Genomic DNA, 23,133 nt, shown 5'->3' with positions numbered 1-23,133 from the left:
AATAGAGATGAGAGGGTTGAAGCCCAAACCTGTGTATATATACATACTATACATGTGGATATCCATGGGCATTTCATCAACATCAAACTGGGATGGTCAAGGAAGGTGCATGATGCATGCATCTTTAGGAACACTGGCCTGTACAGAAATCTGCAAGCAGGGACTTTCTTTCCAGAGCAGAAGATTCCAGTGGGGGATGGTGAAATGCCAATAGCAATCCTGGGAGACCCAGTGTACCCTTTATTCCAAAGGCTCATGAAACCTTAGATGGGAAATCTGCACAGCAGCAAAGAGTGCTTCAACAATAGGTTGAGCAGGTGCAGAATGACTGTACAATGTGCCTTTGGCAGATTAAAAGCATGCTGGTGCTGCCTTTATGGAATGCTAGACCTAAATGAGGAAACTATTCCCATGGTGATAGCAGCTGGGGGCATGCTCTATAATAGCTGTGAGGCTAAGGGTGAAATGGGGGAGTGGGGGAGGTTTAGGTTGGATATTAGGAAAAACTTTTTCACTAGGAGGGTGGTGAAACACTGGAATGCGTTACCTAGGGAGGTGGTAGGATCTCCTTCCTTAGAGGTTTTTAAGGCCAGGCTTGACAAAGCCCTGGCTGGGATGATTTAACTGGGAATTGGTCCTGCTTCGAGCAGGGGGTTGGACTAGATGACCTTCTGGGGTCCCTTCCAACCCTGATATTCTAGGATTCTAGGATTCGATGATAAATGTTTCCCACCGTGTGGAGCACGGAAGCGGATCACCTGGTGGCTTATTTTAAGCAGCCAGATACCAGGACTACTAGAGGAACATAATGGGAGGCTGTTGGAGTCAGGGAGGCTTTGAGACAACATTTTGACAATGAACCCCAGTCATGTGTATTTCTACACAGCACTCTGCCACGCTTTGTTAACTTGCTGCTTTGCATTAAAATTTTGATGATTCCTGACCAGGATTTGCAGTCAGCAAGTGTATAACTGTCAGCAGCGACCACCATGTGTCGGCGACAAATAAAGATTGGTATCTTTCAGAGTTTGTTTTTATTAAATAACAATTAACAACACACACAAAAGGATTGGTGGGAAGGGAGAAAAAAGCGTATGGCAGTACGCTCTCATAACTGTGTGTAAATCCAGCTATCGTTTGGGAAAGTGTCCAAAGGGATGGATGGAACGGCACACAGAGATGTTCTGGGATGTTGCAAGGAATGCGGGGGAGGAGTTTGGGGAAGGCATGGAAAGCAGTTCTGTAATGGCTGGTGAGGGAGCACTCATGTGTTCTGCCTGGAGCATGATTAGGGACCTCAACATTGCTGTTTGCTCCTCCATCATTTTTATCATCCACTCCTGGCCCTTTACAATGTGTTCCTTGCTCTCCTTTCTGGCCTCCCTGTGAGTTTGAATTATTTTTCCTTTAAAGTCTTTGTCCACTCCCTGTATCCTCTTTTTTCAGCCTCAGAGGATTGGAGCACCTCTCAGAACATGTCCTCCTTGCTGCACCTTGGTCACTTCCTTATTTGGTGGAGGTGCTCCCCCAGTGTGTAGGAAGATCCCCTGAAGGCCAAATCTATAGAAACACAAGAAACAATTCACAGAAGCATGATTTTTAGTTCACGCACAGCACTGAACTAGGTGTTTTTTTAAAGGGATCACTGCAGGTGTCTAGGGACAATATTGCTAATTCAGCCACCATTTTCCACAGGTGGGGGTCATAGAAGCCAATATCTCACTCCTGAGGGTAAGCAAGGATGCAAGGGTGCATCTCCTACAGGCATGGGATTCCAGACCCACTCGGCTGGGCCTGATGCTCACGGGGAGGGAGCTTGAGAGGGAGGTGAGGACCTTGTATTCCCCATCCTTCAGACACATTGTCCAGTATCCATTCCCAGGTGTGAGTCTGACTGGCCCCTTCCTGCTCACAGATTCTCTACAAACTCCCAGAGTCCAGCCTGTCTTGTCTCCCACCTCCACCTCCCAGTAACACCTCCCGTCCATAAATCCCTCAGCACCCAGGACAATGGGGAAAGTATCAAATCTCTTAGGATTATCGGGAAGATCCTGTGGGGTATGTCCATCTCTCACATGTTTAAGATCCTCAGACCAGGATGAGCCAGGGATTTGATGTGTCTGGATCCAGAGTCATGTTCACTGGGGAGAGAGTCACAGAATCAGTGCCAGGGTCGGGGGCTGGTCACTAGGATGAAAGGGAAATTAACCTTCATTTCCATTAATCACTGTGTCATGGGGCCCCCATGCAATGCCAGGAGGAAGGATATGCCCCAGGGGTGGGAGGGGAACCAGAGAGTTGTGGGGAGGAGCAAGTGTGAGGGGGTTGGGATCAAAGGCTGGGAGATGGTTGGGCAAGGGAAAGGATTTCCACCCACAGGAAGGAGGGACAAGCACCAAAGGGACAGAGAGGATTGAGGGGTGGTGCGGGTGTCAGGGGGGCTATAGGGGACAAGGGGAGATGTAGTCACTGCGGGGCAAAGAGCAGGAGAGGGAAGGTGCCTGAGGAAGAGGAGGTGAGGTAACGGGGAGGCACCAGAGGGACAGAGGATGTTGAGGGGAGGGGCCTTCATGGGGAAGAAAGTGGTTGAAGGAAGAGCCAGGTATCAAGATGGCAGAGGGAAGGGGCTTGCATCAGTGAGGCAGAGGGGGTGAGCAGAGAGCCAGATGTTGGGGGTGAGGGAAGATGCAGGTATCAGAGGGTGTGGTGGGGCAAGCGGAAGAACAGGCATCAAAAGGTGGAAAAGGCAGGTATCAGTAGTAAGAGGGGGGAAGAGGGAAGGGACAGGCCACATGGGAATAGAGGCAGAGAAGAGAGGAGTGGGACAGTCACCTGGGGAGAAAATGGGGGCAAGGGAAGCCCTGGGCACCAGAGGATAAAGGAGTGGTGAGGAAAGAGGTGGGCATCCAGGGTTAGAGGGGGGCAAAGGAGAAGGGTGGGCACCAAGTGGGCAGATAGGGAGAAAGAGAGGGGCAGGCCCAGTGGGGCCTGAGGGGGGACAAGGGAAGGGGTGGGAACCACTGAGGCAGAGGGCAGCGAGAGGATGTAGCTGATCTGCAACTGCTAGCAGCCAATATCTCTGATGATGGGACACTAGATGGGGAGGACTTTGAGTTACTACAGAGAATTCTTTCCCAGGTATCTGGCTGGTGGGTCTTGCCCACATACTCAAGGTCTAACTGATCCCCATACTTGGGGTCAGGAAGGAATTTTCCCCTGGGTCAGACTGGCAGAGATCTGAGGGATTTTCACCTTCCTCTGCAACATGGGCATAGGTCACTTGCAGGTTTAAACTAGTGTAAATGGTGGATTCTCTGTAAACTTGAAATCTTTAAATCATGATTTGAGGACTTTAGTAACTCTTCCAGAGGTTAGAGGTCTATTTCTGGAGTGGGTGGGTGAGGCTCTGTGGTCTGCAATGTGCAGGAAGTCTGACTAGATGATCATGATGGTCCCTTCTGACCTTTGAGTTTATGAGTAAAGTAGATCCCAGCAAGGGACTTTTGTTTCAGATTTTTCAGATTACATGGAGTTATTTAAGTAGTGCCGAAGAGGGTAAACTGAGGCAAGGTACTTGCAGGGCCACCCTGAGGCAGCTGAGTGGAGTACTTAAATGTGCTTCCCCTGACTATATGGTATCAGAAGTGGAATCTGAGATCCCATTCCACCAAGAACGGATGACCAAGCAGCATGGCACAAGCACTTCCATGACGGTGGGACATTCACTCTCTCAAGGTAGTGTCAGGAGGGCAGCAACAACTATGGGAGTTCCAGCTCCCATATTTCGAAGAAACTAAGCAACCACAGTGGTGCCTCAAAGAAGATCAGTGATTTGAAAGAGTCAGCCACCACAGACAACCACAAGAGAAGAAAGCACAGGACTGGTCCAATATTAGGTACCGACCGTGGGCAAGATGGGCAAATAAGATGGGGTTGGCCCCCAGAAACCAGGATGCTGAGACTGGCCTGGTTTCCCAGAAGAGTCAGAGAAGAGGGGAGTTCCAGGTTATTAAATACGTCCTGCCATGGGGAAGTCATGCCATCCTGCCATGGGGAAGTCAGGCCTAGCTACTGTCATGTCAAAACTGACGACTGTAGGAATCCCTTTTTGCTCCAGGAAGAGTGACCCCTTCATGGGTTTGTTTCAAATGTAGGGAAAGGGACATGTAAAATACTGCTTTCCTACAAGAACTCTGGATTTTGGAAAGAAGGGGTGTTGCTATGGGGCAGTAAGAATTTCTAATACTGGGCAAAATGAATAGCTAAGAAAGTAGGTCCTGGGGTATAAGCTTCAGGGGAAGAGGCCAGCCAAGGGTTTCAGACTTTGCTCCGCTTACCAGGGGTATCTTAAGTTCACTCCCAGATTCAAAGTTTGGGAGTTTGGGGAGACTGAGTAGCTCCCTCCAGAAGTCTGAAAGGACTCCAGTAGAAAAAGGTGCAACAAGAAGCTCTAGAGAACAGCAGGCTCTCTGGGCCAGGGCAGCTGGGGAGAAGGCTAAATGTGATTCAAAAGTTTTGGTGGTCTCGAGAGATGGGTGTTATAAGAACTCTGAGAGGGATATTTAACAGGTATGTAATTAGCAGGCCCACGTGTGGACTTTCTCATAGAAACTGGCCAAGCAATGGGAGCAAACCCAGTAACCAGTGGACAGGCAGAAGGAGCTACTCACAGAGCAGGAGAGAAGCCATCTGGTTGTGAGTAAGAAGAGTAAATGAGTCAAGGCTCTGAAGAAGGAACATGGCATTCAGCAGAAGAAATTCTGCTCTAGCTTCCAGAAGCCCAGCAGTTGAAGATAAAGCTCCAACACCCATGTGAGCCAAGTACCGGGGAGATTATTCAAATGTAGGAGAAACTCACAGCTGCTGAATGTACCAAGTGCCAGGCACCACACCACAGGGATGAAGTGGCAAATGCAATTGTCAATACCCCTTGTCAAGGATCCCTGGTCCTAAACAAGAAGAAACACCTGGAACCCTGAATAGTTCAGCCAAGAGAGGAGCAAAGCAACAGGGAGACGGCAAACAAGAGTCTCAAGACAGCCAAACTGCAGGCTGCCAAGGTAGAAAATGAGCCATGCAAGGGGAAAGCTACTCAGGAGCCAAAACTGAAAGAGCTTGAACAAGCCCTAGGCCTTGTGAATGAGATGCTCCAGAAAGGGCTACAGAACAGGAGTAGTGTGGCTGGAAAACTAGAAGAGTGTTTGCTGGGATATATGAGCCTGCTACGCTGGTTAGATGGTAGTAACCAGGAGACCTTGAAACTGAGGATATGTCTGCATTTGAGACAGGAGGTGTGATTCCCAGCTTCTGTAGACATACCCTCCCTAGCTCTGCTCAATTTAGTGTGCTAGCTGGGGAAGTACAGGCACATTGGGCCACCCATTTGAATACATACCAAAGAGGTCCAGGTGAGTTTGTACTTAGGTGGCTAGGTCAATCTGCCACCTGTACTACCCTGGCCACATGGCTATCTTTAGGTGCTAGCCTGGGTACATCTACGTGAGCTGGGAATCACCTCCCAGCTCAAATGTAGATGTATCCTGAGACAAAAGAAGGAACAGCTCCTAGAACAAGTTAAAGAACTAGAAAGGCTAAAGCCAATGGCTCAGGAGATGGCAAAGATGCATGAAGAGGGCTCTGGTATGTGCGATAACACAGAAAGTCCAACAATAAATTACCAGGAGGCTGCATGTACACAGGGGAGAGGAGTGATGCTGTGGGTGTCCTAGAGGACTTTTTGGGGGAACAAGTTGATCACCCACAGAAAGACTGGATGTCGATGGGCACAAAGACAGAGGTGGGGGCTACAAGGGAAGCTGCACTAGTGGCCATGTCCTCTATAGCTACCCAGCAAAGCCATCCACTAATGAACTGAAGACAGCTAGAAGAAAAGGTTGCTGCAGCTGAAGGGAGTAGGGCAGAAGGCCTTGCACAACTAAACACCCTCCAGGCCCAAAGGCTGAGGTCTGGCAGGCGCGAGAGGAGATGCAAAGCTCAAGGGACTGGATCTCAGCCCAAGCCATCCAGCAGGAGCAGGAGCTGGCCTGTCTTAGCACTGAGAAAGTGACCAGGGAATAGCAATCTTTGTTGTTGCAAAAAGAGATGACAAAGCTCCAGAACCAGTTTAAGATTGAGGGTGGAATGAAGCCCAACTCTGAGACACATCCGATGTTGGAGATCCCAGAGGCTGAGGTGATGGCCTTGTGGCAAGAGCTGAAATTATGCCAGAGAGAGAAAGCATGGCTTCTCCAGAAAACTGATCAGTTGGGCAGTGAGGTATACCAGCCGGCTGGAGAAAAGAACAGCGCTGAGGTGGGTTTAGAGGTACAGGACCATTGAGTGGAAGATGGGCTGTCTGAGGAGGGGATTCCACATGCTGAAAGGAAAAGCCACCATGTTAATTACTTTAAAACACACGTTCAAGAGGAATCTGAAATAATAAGGGACAAGACAGGGGATCTCTCCCCCAGAGGCCTGAAATAGCAACACAAAGCCTGAACCAGAGCAGGTCTAAAAAGAAGTCCATCCTAAAGGAAAGGCTGTCCACCCCAGGGGAGGAGCAGAAAGGTACTTTTCCAGCTGATAACATTGCACATGGTCATGTGGGCTGACGAGGATCTGAAATGGACTCCCCTAGCTCCTTTATTGAAGGCTTCAGGAAAAAAAGATTCAGTGTTTAATAATTAGAAACATTAACAAGAAGATAGTCTGAGTAAAAGATTACCTTGACTCCAAAGGGTGCATGTGAGTCTACTGGGGGATGCTGCTGTCCCAGAGACCATGAGGCAGCCTTATGCTGATTGGGCCAGTAGGCTTGACTGACAAAGAGTACAGTAATTAATTGTAGTGTAGACATGCCCTTACAAGGAGTACAAGTTGTTGTGAGCTACTCCATGCTGAAGACTATGGGGGATTTTACCCATCACATGAGCTACATAGAATGTTGGGGACACAACTCCTGGTCTCTTCATACTTTGGAATAAGGGCCTTGCAGATTTCCTTGTGGCAGCAGGGCAGGAAGTATCCCCTGTAGAATATAACCGACATTACCCATGGTCAAGTCTACCTTTGGGTACAGGGGGGATATGTCACGGGGACTAGCCCTTTAAGGGGAATCAGTGCCCAGGCTACCTGTGACATGCTCACAAAAAGGAAAACCAGCCATCCCAGACCCAAATGGAAGTAACTAAATCCTTAGATGGGTTACCAGAGCTCAGCTGAAGGGACCCCAGAAAGAGGAAGTTGCTGAGGAGAGGGGCTCCCAGGAGAGCTCACTAGAGCAGAGAGCCTAGAGAGAGGAGCTCCCAGAGATGACTATTACAGCAGCAGCAGCTGTAGCAGGACAGAACCCTGCAGGTGAGGGTTGTAGGGAAATATGTGCAGTCTGAACTGAAGCCAGCTCCAGGAAGAAGGGCTGCAGGTTCCTGACTCAAGGAGTGTGAGGAGTTTGAGGGAGAGCCAGGGGCTGGAGCAGAGTGAATGAGATTTTATTTTTGATGGTTTACTTGGACTCAAAATAGGGGACTTTTACTGAGATCTTTCAGACAGTGCGCAGTGCCATTGACCAATCAGGGGATGGTGGGGTGGAAGGAAAGGGTTAATCCCAGTGTGGTGGCACGTTGCTGCCCAGCCCTGGCTGGTCTCTGCCCTCCGAGTGCAGCACAGGGCGTGTGTCTCTGAGCAGATCCCTGCCCACTCGGCCAGGCCATTTGTCCCAGGCAAGTTAGATGTCTTCAAGTCACCAGAGCCTGATGAAATGCATCCTAGAATACTCAAGGAGCTGACTGAGGAGATATCTGAGCCATAAGTGATTATCTTTGAAAAGTCATGAGAGATGGGAGAGATTCCAGAAGACTGGAAAAGGGCAAATAGAGTGCCAACCTATAAAAAGGAAATAAGGACAAACCATGGAATTAAAAATTAGACAGCTTAACTTCTGTACCCGGAAAGATAATGGAGCAAATAATTAAGCAATCAATTTGCAAACATCTAGAAGATAATAAGGTGATAAGTAACAGTCAGCATGGATTTGTCAAGAACAAATCATGTCAAACTAACCTGATAGCTTTCTTTGACAGGATAACAAGCCTTGTGGATGGGGGGAAGCGGTAGAACGTGGTATATCTTGACTTTAGTAATAAAGCTCTTGATACTGTCTCACCTGAGCTGCTCATAAATAAAGTAGGGAAATGCAACCTAGATGGAGCTATTTTAAGGTGGGTGCAAAACTGGTTGGAAAACCGTTCCCAGAGAGTAGTTATCAGTGGTTCACAGTCAAGCTGGAGGGGCATATCAAGTGGAGTCCTGCAGGAATCAGTTCTCGGTCCAGTTCTGTTCAATATCTTTATCAATGATTTATACAATGACATTGAGAGTACACTTATAAGGTTTGCAGATGATAGCAAGCAAGTGCTTTGGAGGATAGGATAAAAATTCAAAATGATCTGGACAAACTGGAGCAATGCTCTGAACTAAATAGGATGAAATTCAATAAGGGCAAATGCAGAGTACTCCATTTAGGAAGAAACAATCAGTTGCACACATACAAAATGGGAAATGACTGCCCAGGCAGGAGTACTGTGGAAAGGGATCTGGAGGTCATAGTAGACCATAAGCTAAATATGAGTCAACAGTGTAAAACTGTTGCCAAAAAAAACCAATCATTCTGGGATGTATAGCAGGAGTATTGTAAGCAAGACATGAGAAGTAATTCTTCCTCTCTACTCAGTACTGATTAGGCCTCAACTGGGTTATTGTGTCCAGTTCTGGGTGCGACATTTCAGGAAAGTTTTGGACAAATTGGAGAGAGTCCAGAGAAGAGCAGCAAAAATGATTAAACATCTAGAAAACATGACCTATGAGGGAAGACTGAAAAAACTGGGTTTGTTTAGTCTGGAAAAGAGAAGACTGAGAGGGGACATGATAACAGTTTTCATGTACGTAAAAGGTTGTTGCAAGGAAGAGGGAGAAAATTGTTTTTCTCAACCTCTGAGGATAGGATAAGAAGCAATGGGCTTAAATTGCAGCAAGGGAGGTTTAGATTGGACATTAGGAAAAACTTTCTAACTGTCAGAGTGGTTAAGCACTGGAATAGATTGCCTAGGGATGTTGTGGAATCTCCATCACTGGAGATTTTTAAGAACAGGTTAGACAAACACCTGTCAGGGATGGTCTAGATAATACTTGGTCCTGTCATGAGTGCAGGGGACTGGACTAGATGACCTCTCGAGGTCCCTTCCAGTCCTATGATTCTATGATTCTCTAATGGAGCTGCGCCATGCCCCATCCCTGATATTCCCCTTTTCAGCAATTAACCATGTTCAGCCACCAGATTATTGCTTGGACTTTCAATGGCTTAATAATAAAGCACAGAGGAGCCACATCTCACCATGTATTTCCCTGTGAGATTCTTTTAATCCTGTGGGAGGATGTGTGTTGGACCAGAGCAGAGCACATCATCAATTCTCAGGGACCACAGCCAACTGGAGTACATTAGAGCAGCCCCTAGGACAGCTTGATAATCAGGGAGCCAACACCAGTTCCCTCACTGTCCTCATCCCCCTCCCTGAGCAGATCTTGGCACCGCAGAGAATCTGGGCCTCCAGTTCAAAGAACTCTTCCTGTATAAGTGTCTCCATAATCTGGATGATGCTGGCCTGACTCCAAGGGGTGCTGAGTGCCTGCAACTCCTGCCGGCTTCAGTGGGTCAGACCCATGTGCCTGATTCTACAGCTGTGGTATGTGGAAGCCACACAGGACTCAGCAGGCCCAATCCTCCTCCAAGGAAACCAACATCTGCGGAGAGCTCACAGGGCTGGGCCCTATTTGTATAAAACAATTCTTGTTCTTGTTACACTGTCTCTCTGGTCAGTAAGTGAAGTTTGTTTTTACAAGTATTTTCAAGGGTTAATATGAAAAATAAAACTGATAATATGCATATTTCAATGCCACAGATTTTCTATTTATTATTTCTGGGTAATATCTGTATATTTGTTTCTTATCACTCCTTCCTCTGGATTTTCCCTTGTCTTGTAAATTAACTGTTACAGTAACATGCTTCAGTTTTTTACACTAACATTTCTTTTGCACACACAGCTCTGAGTGTTCACTTTCCAAGTTTGAGCTTAATCAAAACTAGTAAAAATGCACGTACCTTTCACTGCCTCATATTCCGCTGGAAGGTAAAAGACACCTTCAGTTAATGTTGAGTCACCAAAATTAATGGGCAATAGTCGAACTAAGAGTGACGTCTCCCGCACTGATGATACGAATGTTCTGAAAGATCTGTCAATAGGACGCTAAGCAGAGAAGAGCGCAGAGCAGAGCTTCTTATGGGGACAGGGACCCAAGCTGTCCTGTCCCAGCTGTTACATGTACTATCTTATACACCTCAGATACTGCACACATAAACCTGGACCAGAGAGCAGGGCTTGCTGGCTCCAAGTCACCGTTCCACGTCCCTCCCACACTGATCCCTGCAACCTCCTCCCCACCTGCCACTCTTCATCCCCCATCCTCTGCACAGACACACATGCCTTTAAGCCCCACCCCAGGCCATATCTCCACATCCCATGCTGGTCTGCTGCTCCCACTGCACATTATTATTTACATTCCAGTAGCATCTAGAGGTCGCACTCAGGGCTGGGCCCCACTGCGCTAGGTCCTGTACACACACGCTCAGGGCTGGGGCCCACCATACTAGGTCCTGTACACATACACTCAGGGCTGGGCCCCCACTGCACTTGGTTCTGTACACACACACACACTCCAGACTATAAAAAGACACAGTCCCTGCTCCAAAGAGTTTACAATCTAGGGTCCTGACCATGCAAAAGCCCAGGTATAATTTTACTCACAAACCTGCTTCTCTTCCCCACACCTCTCCAACTACTGCCCCATCTTCCCTTCCGGGTTGTTTCTGCTACCACATCCCCCACCGTCTTATTGTCCCTTCACTAAGACCCTCTGCCCCACCCAGCACCACACCAGCACAAGCTAATAGTCTTTGCCATTAGTCCCTTCACCATTCAGCCCTTCCCTGTCTGTCAAATCCACCAGCTTTACTGAGCTGTCAACACTGTCTTCCCATTGCATAGAAAACATTTTTTGCCCTCTTGGGCAAAATGGTAAGGGCTGCTCCTGGCAGGCTGGGTCACCCACCTGTCTGCTTCTCCCTCAAGCACCTCAGTGTTTTCTCCCCTTCCGTGCATGGAGAAAATGCCCCATCAATATTTGTAAAGCTGCTCCCTTATTCTCTCTTAAATCCCTCCTCCAAACACATATATGCTGTGGCCCCAGTAATCTCTCTTGTCTGGAACTGGCTGGGCAAGTGATGAGCTGAACTTTGGTTTCTTTTTATCATTACCTCGCTGCTTGCCCTCCCAACCCCTCACGTCCCTTGTGTTTTTCATCCCTCTGTTATAGCCTGTCTGTCATGCAAAGGGTGAGCTCCCTGGGGCAGGTATCTCTTTGTTATATGGAGTTTGTATGGACTGAAGGGAGACAGTGGGTGTGTCTGGGAGGCCATAGAAGAGGCTGAGCTGGGAACATCACAGAGGTCATTAGAGATTTTGGTGAGAGTGGTTTCAGGGGAGTGAATGGGGAAGAAGTCCTAGGTCTAGGACAGGAGCGGCAGAAGAATCCTAAAAGTGCGGGGCCCACCATCACCCCAACCATGGACCCTCCCCGTCACAGCTCTCATTCCCCCAAGGCCCCTCCCTCACAGCGCCCATTCTCCCATGGCCCCGCCTTCGCACCGCCCCTTCTTCCTGAGCCCCTGCGCTGCCTCTTCCTCCCAAGACCCCGCTCCCCGCTTGCTCCTTTGTGCCCCCTCACCCCATTACTTGTTCTTATGGCAGGTAAAAAGTGGAGCTCCATGGCCCCTTGGTGCCCCCTATTCCAGCACCCCTGTCTAGGATGGAACAGGAGGAGAGAAACTCCAGACTGTGATTGTAGACAGAGCGTTCATTGAGCTTAGCGGGAGAAGGGAGAAGGGACAGTAGGTAGAGAGGCAATTAGGATCAGGGATGGAAAGTTTTAGGATGGGAGAGACTAAGTGTCACAAGGTGGCTGGTCTTTTAAGGAGAGTTGGGGCCCAGTTCCACCCTGAGATTAATCAGCTGATGCTGAGGCCAGGGATCAAGTGATGGCTTGAAGATCTCCTGGTCCTAATAAAAGCCTGGCCAGCAAGTTCTTCAGCTAAGGGAGAGCTTCAGGGAGCAGGAAGACTCCAGGAGGAGACCCTGAGGCAGGGAAAAGAGCCAGTTCCTGTATGATTCTCAGGCAGACAGCTGGTGGGGTGCAATCTTGCAGGGAGGGGCTAGGCCCATGCAGAAGATCCCGGCTCAGGGGAAATGATGTCTGTTGTGCTGGGGAGCGGGGTGAGGTGGTTATAGAGTGATTCTCAATTAATATTTGATTAAAGTTGAACACCTTAAACAAAACAGACAGAGTGAGCCTCATACCAGAATATCCCATAGCCCAGTAGTTAGAGCACTGTCCTGAGAGTTGGGAGACCCCTGTTCAAATCCTTTCTCCTCATCAGCAGAGAGAGGGGACATCAACCAGAGTCTCCCACATTTCGGGTGGGTACCCTAACCCCTAGGCTAAAGGTTATAAGAGAGTTTTGCCTCCTCCCAGTCTCCCACCTCTGTTCTTTGTGTCATTGGGTGACCTCTGAGCATGTCTACAGGATCAGTCTTCATAGGTGAGACAGGTGCTCCTTCCTCCAGTTTGTGGGTCACTTTGGGGCTCAGGTGGGAGATAGGTGCCTAAACGTCTAGAGCAAGGCAGCCATGTATATGCCCAGAGGCAGAAACTTAGACACTGAGAGAATTTTTACAGCAGAGATTTCTGTCCCGAGTGAGTTTAGGCACCCACACAGTTATGCATCAGCCAAGAGGGGTCTTGTGGATCACGGTGCCTAAAACTAGGATTGAGATGCCTGTCTCTGGGTTTAGGTGCCTAAGTCTCTTTGCAGATCTGTGCCATAATGCACAATGCAATTCCCCTTAATATGGAGTTAAAACTGAGAGGACATGTACTTGTAACTTAAGGGTAAAAGTCATTACAAGAATCTTGTAATTATCCCCAAACCAAATGTTATATACCCAGACAATACAGAATTATGGTTATATTTAAAAGAAATCCAAACATTCCATGGTCTCGAAATGCAGCTAAGGCACCTAAACAACCTTAACTCTGCCCTGTAGTAACATCATGAGGGGGGAAATTGGAAAAAAACCCTTAAAACATTGTGTTCCTATAAAATCAGTTTCATTTAATGTAGAACCACAGACACTGTTCTGCACTGATCAGACCTGTATGGTTAATGCATAGAGTCGCTGCAGAGTGGAGCTGAGGTTGTGGGTGTACATGCTCACTGCAGGTGAAATCCTGCCCTCTCCCTCATTACATGTGTATGGAAGAGCCACAACACAGGGGGATCCTGAGTGAGGGATCCTGTTAAATATTGGACAAGTCTCTCAGGGTTCATCTACATTGCAGAAAAAACCCCAAAACAAAACACAACAGTGGGGCCCAGAGACTAGGCCAACTGACTCAGGCTTGGGGAGCCCATGCTACAGGGCTAAAAATAGCAGTACAGACATTCCTGCTTGGGCTAGCACCTGTGTTCCGAAACCCAGTGAGGGGGAGGGCCTCAGAGCCTGGGTTCCAGCCCAAGCCGGAATGTCTACAATATTAATATTTAGCCATGCAGTGCAAGCCCCAGGCTCTGAGATTTGCTGCCGTGGGTGGGTTTTTTGCAGTATAGACGTACCCAGTCTCCAGCAATGACACCGGCCCAGGATGGCAAGTGTTATTCAGGGCCCTGGATTCAGAGAACCATTTCTATAATTCCCATGGGCTTTATTATTCGCCTTCAGAGCCCATTTGTGTGAGCATGAGCAGCCCCTGAGCTCACAGCTTGGGCCCTGGTGCCAATATGGAGACGTTCCCCATCACTCATTAAAACAGGCTGTAACTCCATCAGCTAAAACTGAGCTAAAGGTGGTAAACTGTGACTACTCTGCATCAAATGTGTCTTTCAATCGAGTTAAGTTGGCTTCACTGAGCTAACTCGACTATCATGACATGAAATCTTCAACCCATCCCATTGGTCCCAGACACTGACATTTCTGCCTCTCCATCGCAGATTGCAGAGTCTCTAGAGGGAGAAAAAGGCAAGAGGTGATATTTCATGCTGTTGTGTTTATAACAGCAAACCCATGGCTAATGTAACTGTTCCACACACTCAAAGGCCACCACTGGAAGGTCCCAAGGGAAAAGGACAAGACATATGATTGTTCTACCCTAGTACAAACCTAGGAGGTGCCTTCATGCCCCTTGGTACCTGGAATTCCTGCTTCTGTCAGGGGAATTCTCTGTCCATCTGTATTTCTGAAATGCCCAGCAATGCGGGATCCAGGTACTCATGAAACCTTTCTAGTTAAAGGCCCTTCACATTCTTCACTTAACATCCACTCACTCCTAAGCTGGCAGGCGGGGGGAAACCCCTGACCTGTGGCCTTGGAAACACCAGCAGATGCTGCTCAAATGCAGAAATTTTGCTGGTATGAATGGCTGGATCCTGCACCCCTGAAATCGATGGAATCTTTGCCTTTAACTCCAGGGGGTGGAGGATCAAGCCCTACTCCTGCAGTCCTTGCATGTGAGTCACATCATCTACTGAGCTCAGTGAAAATGTAGAAAGCACCAGGACTGCAAAATGGGACCCTTGAATACACTCAGACTTTGATCTTAGAGCTTGTGTCATCCCAGCCCATCTTTCCAGGGCTTACTCTTGTTTAGATAAGAGCAGGTCTATCAGCTGCTTTTCCCAGTGCAAACTGTGTGTTCAATACACTTATCACTGGTTTAACAAGGCCATTGCAGCTCTGCCTCAGATTGAATCCTCCCCCTGTAAATGCAGAGTAAATTAATAACCCTGCCCTTGCTGGGATGGATTGTTTGGAGAAACTCCTGTACCATCACTACTGCAGAGTCAGATGTTTTGAGCCCAACCCCCCAGATAGGAGAGGAATGGCTCTGGGTGATCTTAGGGGAGCAGCAGAGCTGGGGGTACAGAGGGGCTGGGCAGCTAAGGGGCTATTGGGTGGTAGGAGGAGTATGGGGTTGTTGCAGGTGCTGTGGGAGAGATGTGGGAGAGAAGGTTTATTCATAAAAGGAAAAAGATATAGATGAGAGCTAGAACTGGTTAGAACTGGTAGAATCAATTACATACAGTGATGGCAAAGTTCTTGATGGCAGGCTTGCAGCAGTGATAGAATAGACTGCAGGTTCAAATCAAGTCTCTGGAGAACAGCCACAGCTGGGATCGGTCATCAGTCCTTCATTCAATGCTTCAGTGTAGCAAAGTCCCTCCAGAGATAAGAAGCAGGATTGAAGACAAGATGGAGGAGCTGCAGCAGCTTTTTATATTCTCTTGTCATGTGGTCTTCCTTTCTTTGTTCCAAAGACAAGCTGTCCATCACATGGCATGGAAAAACCTCCATAGGCATGTCCCTGCATAACTTGCTGAGTCACAAGGCATGTCTGCCTTCTCTCAATGGGTCAAATGTAAAGCTGATGGTCCTAACAAGCAGGCTAGGCAGAGCTGACACCAACTTGTCTGGGGTGTCACCCAGAAGCATAGCATAAGTTTGAAATACAGACAGTATAGAGCCAATACTTATATCTTTAAATAAAAAAATGATACATGCAAACAGATAGCATAATCATAACCAGCAAATCATAACCTTGTCTTAGACACCTCATTTGACCCCCTTTATACAAGATTTGGTACCACTACAGGACCTTGGTTGCAGCAATGATCTATACGGTCCCAGATTATGTCAATAACGTCACGGATGGGGCGGTGGGGTGGGAAAGGATTGGGGGTTCTTGGGGGTGCAGAAGGGACAGCTGAGGGACTGGGGCTGTGGGGAGCTCTGTTTGGGGCAGAAGGGCTTGGGGAAGCAGGGGCCACAGGAAAAGAATGAAGGCTCAGAATGGGAGAACCCCTGCAAGGGGCACTAAGGCAATCACACCATAAGTGACTGCTCCCTCTTTGGCCTAAGTAGTTAGCCAATATTTAGGACCTTACTGGGTTGTTTCTGTCACACATGACCCCTGTACAGTGTCCAAGTGGGCTGGGCCAAGAGGGAGAATCCCACCCAACAATGGCCTTAGAGGGGAGGCAGAGGGAGGGGGAGATTAGTGTTCACACTTCTCAGCACATGATGGGACAAGGGGAGAATCCTGATCCTCAGACTGGGTGGTTGCTTTGTAACTTTGCAGTCGAGATACTGTGGTGATGGACACCAGAGTCTGTAGCTACATAGACACAGGAGGTGTGTTCAGGGATAGCCAGGTGTGTGTGTATAAGTGAGAGTGAGAGATGTGATGCTCCCTGTACAGCGTCCTCACTGAGAGCAGATGGAGCGACTGGCTGGAGCTGAGGAGAGGCCAAGCTGCAGGAACTGGTTGACATGAGGGTAGCCCATGGCTCCATGTTGCAATGACTATTCTCAACTCACCCCGCAGCAGGAGGCAGTTGGCAGAAGGGAAATGCCCAGTTGCTGTTAGGGCAGCACTTTTAGGGGAACAAGGAAGTGAAATTAAACCTGTCACTCCTGGTTCACACAGGGGCAAGCAGGAAAATCAGGCCAAGTGAAGGTGAGGAAGCTGCCAACTGGCCTGTGTCATCTGACAAGTCTGCACAGCAGCTGCTCCGTGCAGAGCAGGGTGGGGGGAGGACACACCCCGACAGGGCCGGGCTGTTGTGGTTGTGGGCGGTTCTCTCCCCAGGCCCAATGGTAAGTGGTGTCTGTGGGTGGAGAGGGCACAGGGCTGCTCACTCCAGAGCGGCACCGAGCTTGAGGAAAGCACAGGGGGGCTGGCAGCTCCCAGGGACAGACAGAGCTGGGGCCAGAGACTGATGGTAAGGACTGACTGGCCCTACCCACACCATCTTTTCATTCGGGCCCTGGGGCATCTGTACAGAGGGACTGGATACCTCCCCCGCATTCCCCATCACATCGCCCATGGATCCAGGCAGATCTGGGAACCTCCCTCCCCACTTCAGTCCCCTGTTGCCCTTTTAAGTCTCCATCTCTCCTTCCCCCTCTCCTCTCCCATCGGGTTGGGAGACTCTGTCCCTGGCCCAGTCCCGGGGCGGTCGCTCTCCCGGAGCTGGCTCGGCTCCTGCAGGTGCTCAGGGGGGCAGAGCCTGGTCGGGTCAGGGAGGGCAGCAGCTTTGGGACTCGCAGACCCCCGCCCGGGAGCAGAGATGGGGTGAGGAGGGGCCGTTTGTGGAGGGTCACTTTCCTGGGGGCTCCGGCTCAGGAAGTCATTCAGGGATCCAGGGATCTGCCTGTGCCTGAAACACCAGGAGCAGGGACAGCAAACCCTACACCACACATGACAAATAGAGAGTGACAGACACACGTCAGGGGCAGGGACAGGAAAACACAGAGGCCTCATGCAAATCAGGAGTTACTCACTGGAGTCACTGGGCCTGATTCCCCGCATTGCAGAGGTGGCAGTGCAGATTCTCTCTCTCCTTCCCAGGAGCCAGTGATGGGGGATGCAGCCCCATGCACTCTAAGAGTAGGGCCGGGGTTAATGCCAGCCCAAGGAGAGACAGATGCTCTCACGCGGCACTGGGTTCAGTGGAACCCTGTTTGGGGTCAGGCTAGGGATAAGTGATACCCATAAGAGCTATGAATTTTTGTGGAAGTTGTTTTTCCTGGGACTGGCTCATTGTGAGTAAAGCTCAGGGGATTCAGACTGACCATAGAATCATAGAATCATAGAATATCAGGGTTGGAAGGGACCTCAGGAGGTCATCTAGTCCAACCCCCTGCTCAAAGCAGGACCAATCCCCAATTAAATCATCCCAGCCAGGGCTTTGTCAAGCCTGACCTTAAAAACTTCTAAGGAAGGAGATTCTATCTACCACCTCCCTAGGTAACGCATTCCAGTATTTCACCACCCTCCTAGTGAAAAAGTTTTTCCTAATATCCAACCTAAACCTCCCCCACTGCAACTTGAGACCATTACTCCTTGTCCTGTCCTCTTCTACCACTGAGAATAGTCTAGAACCATCCTCTCTGGAACCACCTCTCAGGTAGTTGAAAGCAGCTATCAAATCCCCCCTCATTCTTCTCTTCTGCAGACTAAACAATCCCAGTTCTCTCAGCCTCTCCTCATAAGCCATGTGTTCCAGACCCCTAATCATTTTTGTTGCCCTTCGCTGGACTCTCTCCAATTTATCCATATCCTTCTTGTAGTGTGGGGCCCAAAACTGGACACAGTACTCCAGATGAGGCCTCACCAATGTCGAATAGAGGGGGATGATCACATCCCTCGATCTGCTCGCTATGCCCCTACTTATACATCCCAAAATGCCATTAGCCTTCTTGGCAACAAGGGCACACTGCCGACTCATATCCAGCTTCTCGTCCACTGTCACCCTAGGTCCTTTTCCGCAGAACTGCTGCCGAGCCATTCGGTCCCTAGTCTGTAGCTGTGCATTGGGTTCTTCTGTCCTAAGTGCAGGACCCTGCACTTATCCTTATTGAACCTCATCAGATTTCTTTTGGCCCAATCCTCCAATTTGTCTAGGTCCCTCTGTATCCTATCCCTGCCCTCCAGCGTACCTACCACTCCTCCCAGTTTAGTATCATCCGCAAATTTGCTGAGACCAGTCTGAGTCTTCAGATGTGGGGCAGGAGTTCACAACCCCCTTTTCTGTCCCAGCACCTGAGATGTGCTGAGTGGCCCCAGTTCCCACTGAAACCAATGTGAACTGCAGGTTCATGTCCCGGGGAGATGGAAGCTCCCTAAAAGTGGGGGGACCCTCAGTACCCAAATGTGGCCCCACCCCACACTGCCCATTTCCCCCAAGGCCCTGCCCCTGCCTCATCTCTTCTCCGCGAGCCCCCATCCTCATGCTGCCCATTCCCCCCAAGGCCCTGTGCTTGTATGCCCCTTCTCCTGAGGCCCTGCCCCCAAGCTGCCCCTTCCCCCAAGACCCCGCCCCTGCTTGCTCCTCTCCCCCCTGTCCGGCTCCCCTGTCTCAGCCTCTCTCAAAAATCATGCAATGAACCATCCCTGTTAGGAGGTGCTGGGGGCCTCTGCTCCAAAATCTGTGCTTGGATCCATGCCCAGTGAAAGCCAGTATGGAAGGAAGCTGCCACTGGCTCCCAGAGGAGGGCAGGGACTGGGGTCAGTGGTGTGGCTTCAGTTTAAGAATCCCTCCCTTGGTGCTGACAATCTTGCTGATTCCATCCAATATCTAATCTTCTGTTTCTGGTTTCCTCCACTGGGTAACAGCACTCTACAGATAAGGTTGAGACAAACTTATATTTAACAGCTGGTCTTTTAAGTGCTATATAATTTAAATCAGGGGTAGGCAACCTATGGCACATGTGCCAAAGGCCAGGTCCTGGCCACACATCCGGGGGGGCTCTGCATTTTAATTTAATTTTAAATGAAGCTTCTTAAACATTTTAAAAACCTTATTTACTTTACATATAACAATAGTTTAGTTATATATTATAGACTTATAGAAAAAGACCTTCTAAAAACTGTATTACTTTAGACCTTCTAAAATGTATTACTGGTACGCGAAACCTTAAATTAGAGTGAATAAATGAAGATTTTCACACCACTTCTGAAAGGTTGCCGACCCCTGATCTAAATGCTGCTGTGGGTTGTCTTGAAAACTGCTGTGCCTTTTGCAGGTCTGGGCTAGAGTTCATTGTTCAAATTTAAAGTGATCTGAGTAAGGGCTTTCCAGGAGGCAGGGCCCCACCCCCTCAAAAAAGTGACAGTAACATTTTCTGGTTTAAATATTTTTGCACAAACTTGGGGCTCAGCCTATTGCTCTGATTCTACCCAAACTGATACCAGCTGCTGAGGACTGATCTCAGCTAATGCCTGGCACCACTGCCCCTTTGGGGAAGCAATACTGTAAAAGTTAATAATTGTTAAAGTTAGCTCCAGCTAGTAACTGTCTCAAGCCTGGGTGCTGCAGAGACATGTGCTGCAGGGCTGCTGCTCTGTGTCACAGGAGAGTGTGTAGAAGCACAGCTGGTGTTGGTCACTGGGTAGCTCAAGGCAATATGCTGCAGGAATCAGAGAAGAGCAATTACCCAGAGACTTTAACTTGGAGTCCTTTCCTTAGCAAAGTACTGAGGCTGCCTGTCTGCTGTGCCTCAGGAAGTGGGCTTCTGTTGGAAACTGTCTGAAGGGCAGAGCTTTTTCTTTAAGAGCCGATATTTCGAAGTTCTCTAAAATCCACATGCATCCTTTAAATACTGCTGTGTCATATTAGGGCCAGGGGTAGAGTTAGTGGTGCAAGTTGTGATCATTTGGTGAGGGCATTGCTCAGATATAGCTCTTCCCCCAGCAATAAAGAGCTTATTGTCACAAAGTCCCCAGAAAAATCATGGAGCAGGTCCTCAAGGAATCAATCCTGAAGCACTTACATGAGAGGAAAGTGATCAGGAACAGTCAGCATGGATTCACCAAGGGAAGGTCATGCCTGACTAATCTAATCGCCTTCTATGATGAGATTACTGGTTCTGTGGATGAAGGGAAAGCAGTGGATGTATTGTTGCTTGACTTTAGCAAAGCTTTTGACACGGTCTCCAACAGTATTCTTGTCAGCAAGTTAAAGAAGTATGGGCTGGATGAATGCACTATAAGGTGGGTAGGAAGTTGGCTAGATTGTCGGGCTCAACGGGTAGTGATCAATGGCTCCATGTCTAGTTGGCAGCCGGTGTCAAGTGGAGTGCCCCAGGGGTCAGTCCTGGGGCCGGTTTTGTTCAATATCTTCATAAATGATCTGGAGGATGGGGTGGATTGCACTCTCAGCAAATTTGCAGATGATACTAAACTAGGAGGAGTGGTAGATACAGTGGCAGGTAGGGATAGGATACAGAGGGACCTAGACAAATTGGAGGATTGGGCCAAAAGAAATCTGATGAGGTTCAACAAGGATAAGTGCAGGGTCCTGCACTTAGGACGGAAGAATCCAATGCACAGCTACAGACTAGGGACCGAATGGCTAGGCAGCAGTTCTGCGGAAAAGGACCTAGGGGTGACAGTGGACGAGAAGCTGGATATGAGTCGGCAGTGTGCCCTTGTTGCCAAGAAGGCCAATGGCATTTTGGGATGTATAAGTAGGGGCATAGCCAGCAGATCGAGGGACGTGATCGTTCCCCTCTATTCGACATTGGTGAGTCCTCATCTGGAGTACTTTGTCCAGTTTTGGGCCCCACACTACAAGAAGGATGTGGAAAAATTGGAGACAGTCCAGCAAATGGCAACAAAAATGATTAGGGGTCTGGAACACATGAGGAGAGCAACCTCATCCTATCCTTGTTGAACCTCATCAGATTTCTTTTGGCCCAATCCTCCAATTTGTCTAGGTCCCTCTGTATCCTATCCCTACCTGCCACTGTATCTACCACTCCTCCTAGTTTAGTATCATCTGCAAATTTGCTGAGAGTGCAATCCACCCCATCCTCCAGATCATTTATGAAGATATTGAACAAAACCGGCCCCAGGACTGACCCCTGGGGCACTCCACTTGACACCGGCTGCCAACTAGACATGGAGCCATTGATCACTACCCGTTGAGCCCGACAATCTAGCCAACTTCCTACCCACCTTATAGTGCATTCATCCAGCCCATACTTCTTTAACTTGCTGATGAGACTTATGAGGAGAGGCTGAGGAAACTGTGATTGTTTAGTCTGCAGAAGAGAAGAATGAGGGGGGATTTGATAGCTGCTTTCAACTACCTGAGAGGTGGTTCCAGAGAGGATGGTTCTAGACTATTCTCAGTGGTAGAAGAGGACAGGACAAGGAGTAATGGTCTCAAGTTGCAGTGGGGGAGGTTTAGGTTGGATATTAGGAAAAACTTTTTCACTAGGAGGGTGGTGAAACACTGGAATGCGTTACCTAGAGAGGTGGTAGAATCTCCTTCCTTAGAAGTTTTTAAGGTCAGGCTTGACAAAACCCTGGCTGGGATGATTTAATTGGGGATTGGTCCTGCTTTGAGCAGGGGGTTGGACTAGATGACCTCCTGAGGTCCCTTCCAACCCTGATATTCTATGATTCTATGATAAGTACTCTAAAATCCATATAAGGATCAATAACCTGGAGAAGGTCAATAAACTTTTCTCATCTGTTCTCTACATCTCACCCCGTTTCACTTTCCCACCTACTCTGTGACACTCCCCCCCACCCTTCCCTCACCTCATTCTGTGCATGTGAAGAGCTGATCCAAGCAGTGAGGGGACCAGACATCAACAAGACACAGACAGCCATGGCCTCAGCACCTTCCATAGAGAAAGTGTTAGAAGAAGCCACTTGCTCCATCTGCCTGGAGTACCTGACAAAGCCGGTGACCACAGACTGTGGGCACAACTTCTGCCGAGACTGCATCATCCAGTACAGTGAGCATGGGGAGCTTCAATCAGGCACGAAGATCCCCTGTCCCCAGTGCCGAGCGCCGTTCCAGGAATGGAAACTCCAGCCCAACAGGCAGCTTGCCAATATTGTAAAGAACATCAAACTATTGGGGTTAAAGTCAGGAAATGTGCAAAAGGAGAATCTTTGTGAGAGACATGAGGAGAAGCTCCTACTCTTCTGTGAGGAGGACAGAGAAGCTATCTGTGTGGTTTGCAGGCAGTCCCAGACTCATCACACTCATGCTGTGATCTCCATACAGGAGGCTGCCCAGGATTACAAGGTGAGAATCACTGCTGCTCTTGGCGAAGGAATCCCTTAAAGACCCCATTGTGTTTCTCTCCAGAACCAGCTGCTGGGGGCTGAGTGGGGACTCACATGGCTTAAGAGAGGTGGAGCCAGGCACTGCCAGGCTGGACAGTGAGGGGTCCGGCTGCCTCCCCCAACCCCCAGACAGGTAGTGAAGAGTGGAGTCAGCCATGTCCATCTCTCTGCCAGGCTGTGTCTCCAGTGCCAGGTGACCACAGCCACCTTAGAGAACCTGAGTGGGGAAAACCAGGGCTTGTGCCCTTCCCTCTTCAGTGTGTGGGTGAGGCCTGATGGGTTGGCTCAAACAGTGGGTTTAGGGCTTGTTGGCACCTTTGCAAC

The 23,133-nt window shown here is 49.0% G+C and overlaps 1 protein-coding gene, 1 long non-coding RNA gene and 1 pseudogene across 4 annotated transcripts in view; 1 reads left to right on the top strand and 2 right to left on the bottom strand.

The window, feature by feature from the left end:
• Positions 1-23,133, top strand: part of LOC311530633 (C-type lectin domain family 2 member D-like) — an 839,985-nt pseudogene that overhangs the window by 26,490 nt on the left and 790,362 nt on the right. The gene's annotated exons all lie outside the window — the stretch shown is intronic.
• The window catches only part of LOC311530639 (C-type lectin domain family 2 member D-like), a 119,368-nt gene that overhangs the window by 63,330 nt on the left and 32,905 nt on the right, over positions 1-23,133 (bottom strand).
• On the bottom strand, positions 1,034-11,626 carry LOC311530654. 2 transcript variants are annotated; one of them, XR_014714035.1, is made up of 4 exons: positions 11,161-11,617; positions 10,154-10,298; positions 2,076-2,141; positions 1,034-1,560 (listed from the first exon to the last, which is right to left on the bottom strand). It is a non-coding gene; the product is annotated as an uncharacterized lncRNA (long non-coding RNA). The 2 variants fall into 2 exon arrangements; XR_014714034.1 differs by having other exon boundaries at positions 10,154-11,626.

The sequence above is a fragment of the Lepidochelys olivacea genome (genome assembly GCF_965140295.1).
Source record: "Lepidochelys olivacea isolate rLepOli2 genome assembly, chromosome: 14".
NCBI lineage: Eukaryota > Metazoa > Chordata > Testudines > Cheloniidae > Lepidochelys > Lepidochelys olivacea.
The sequence above is the reverse complement of the archived record's forward strand: the minus strand, read 5'-3'. Positions and strand labels throughout refer to the sequence as shown.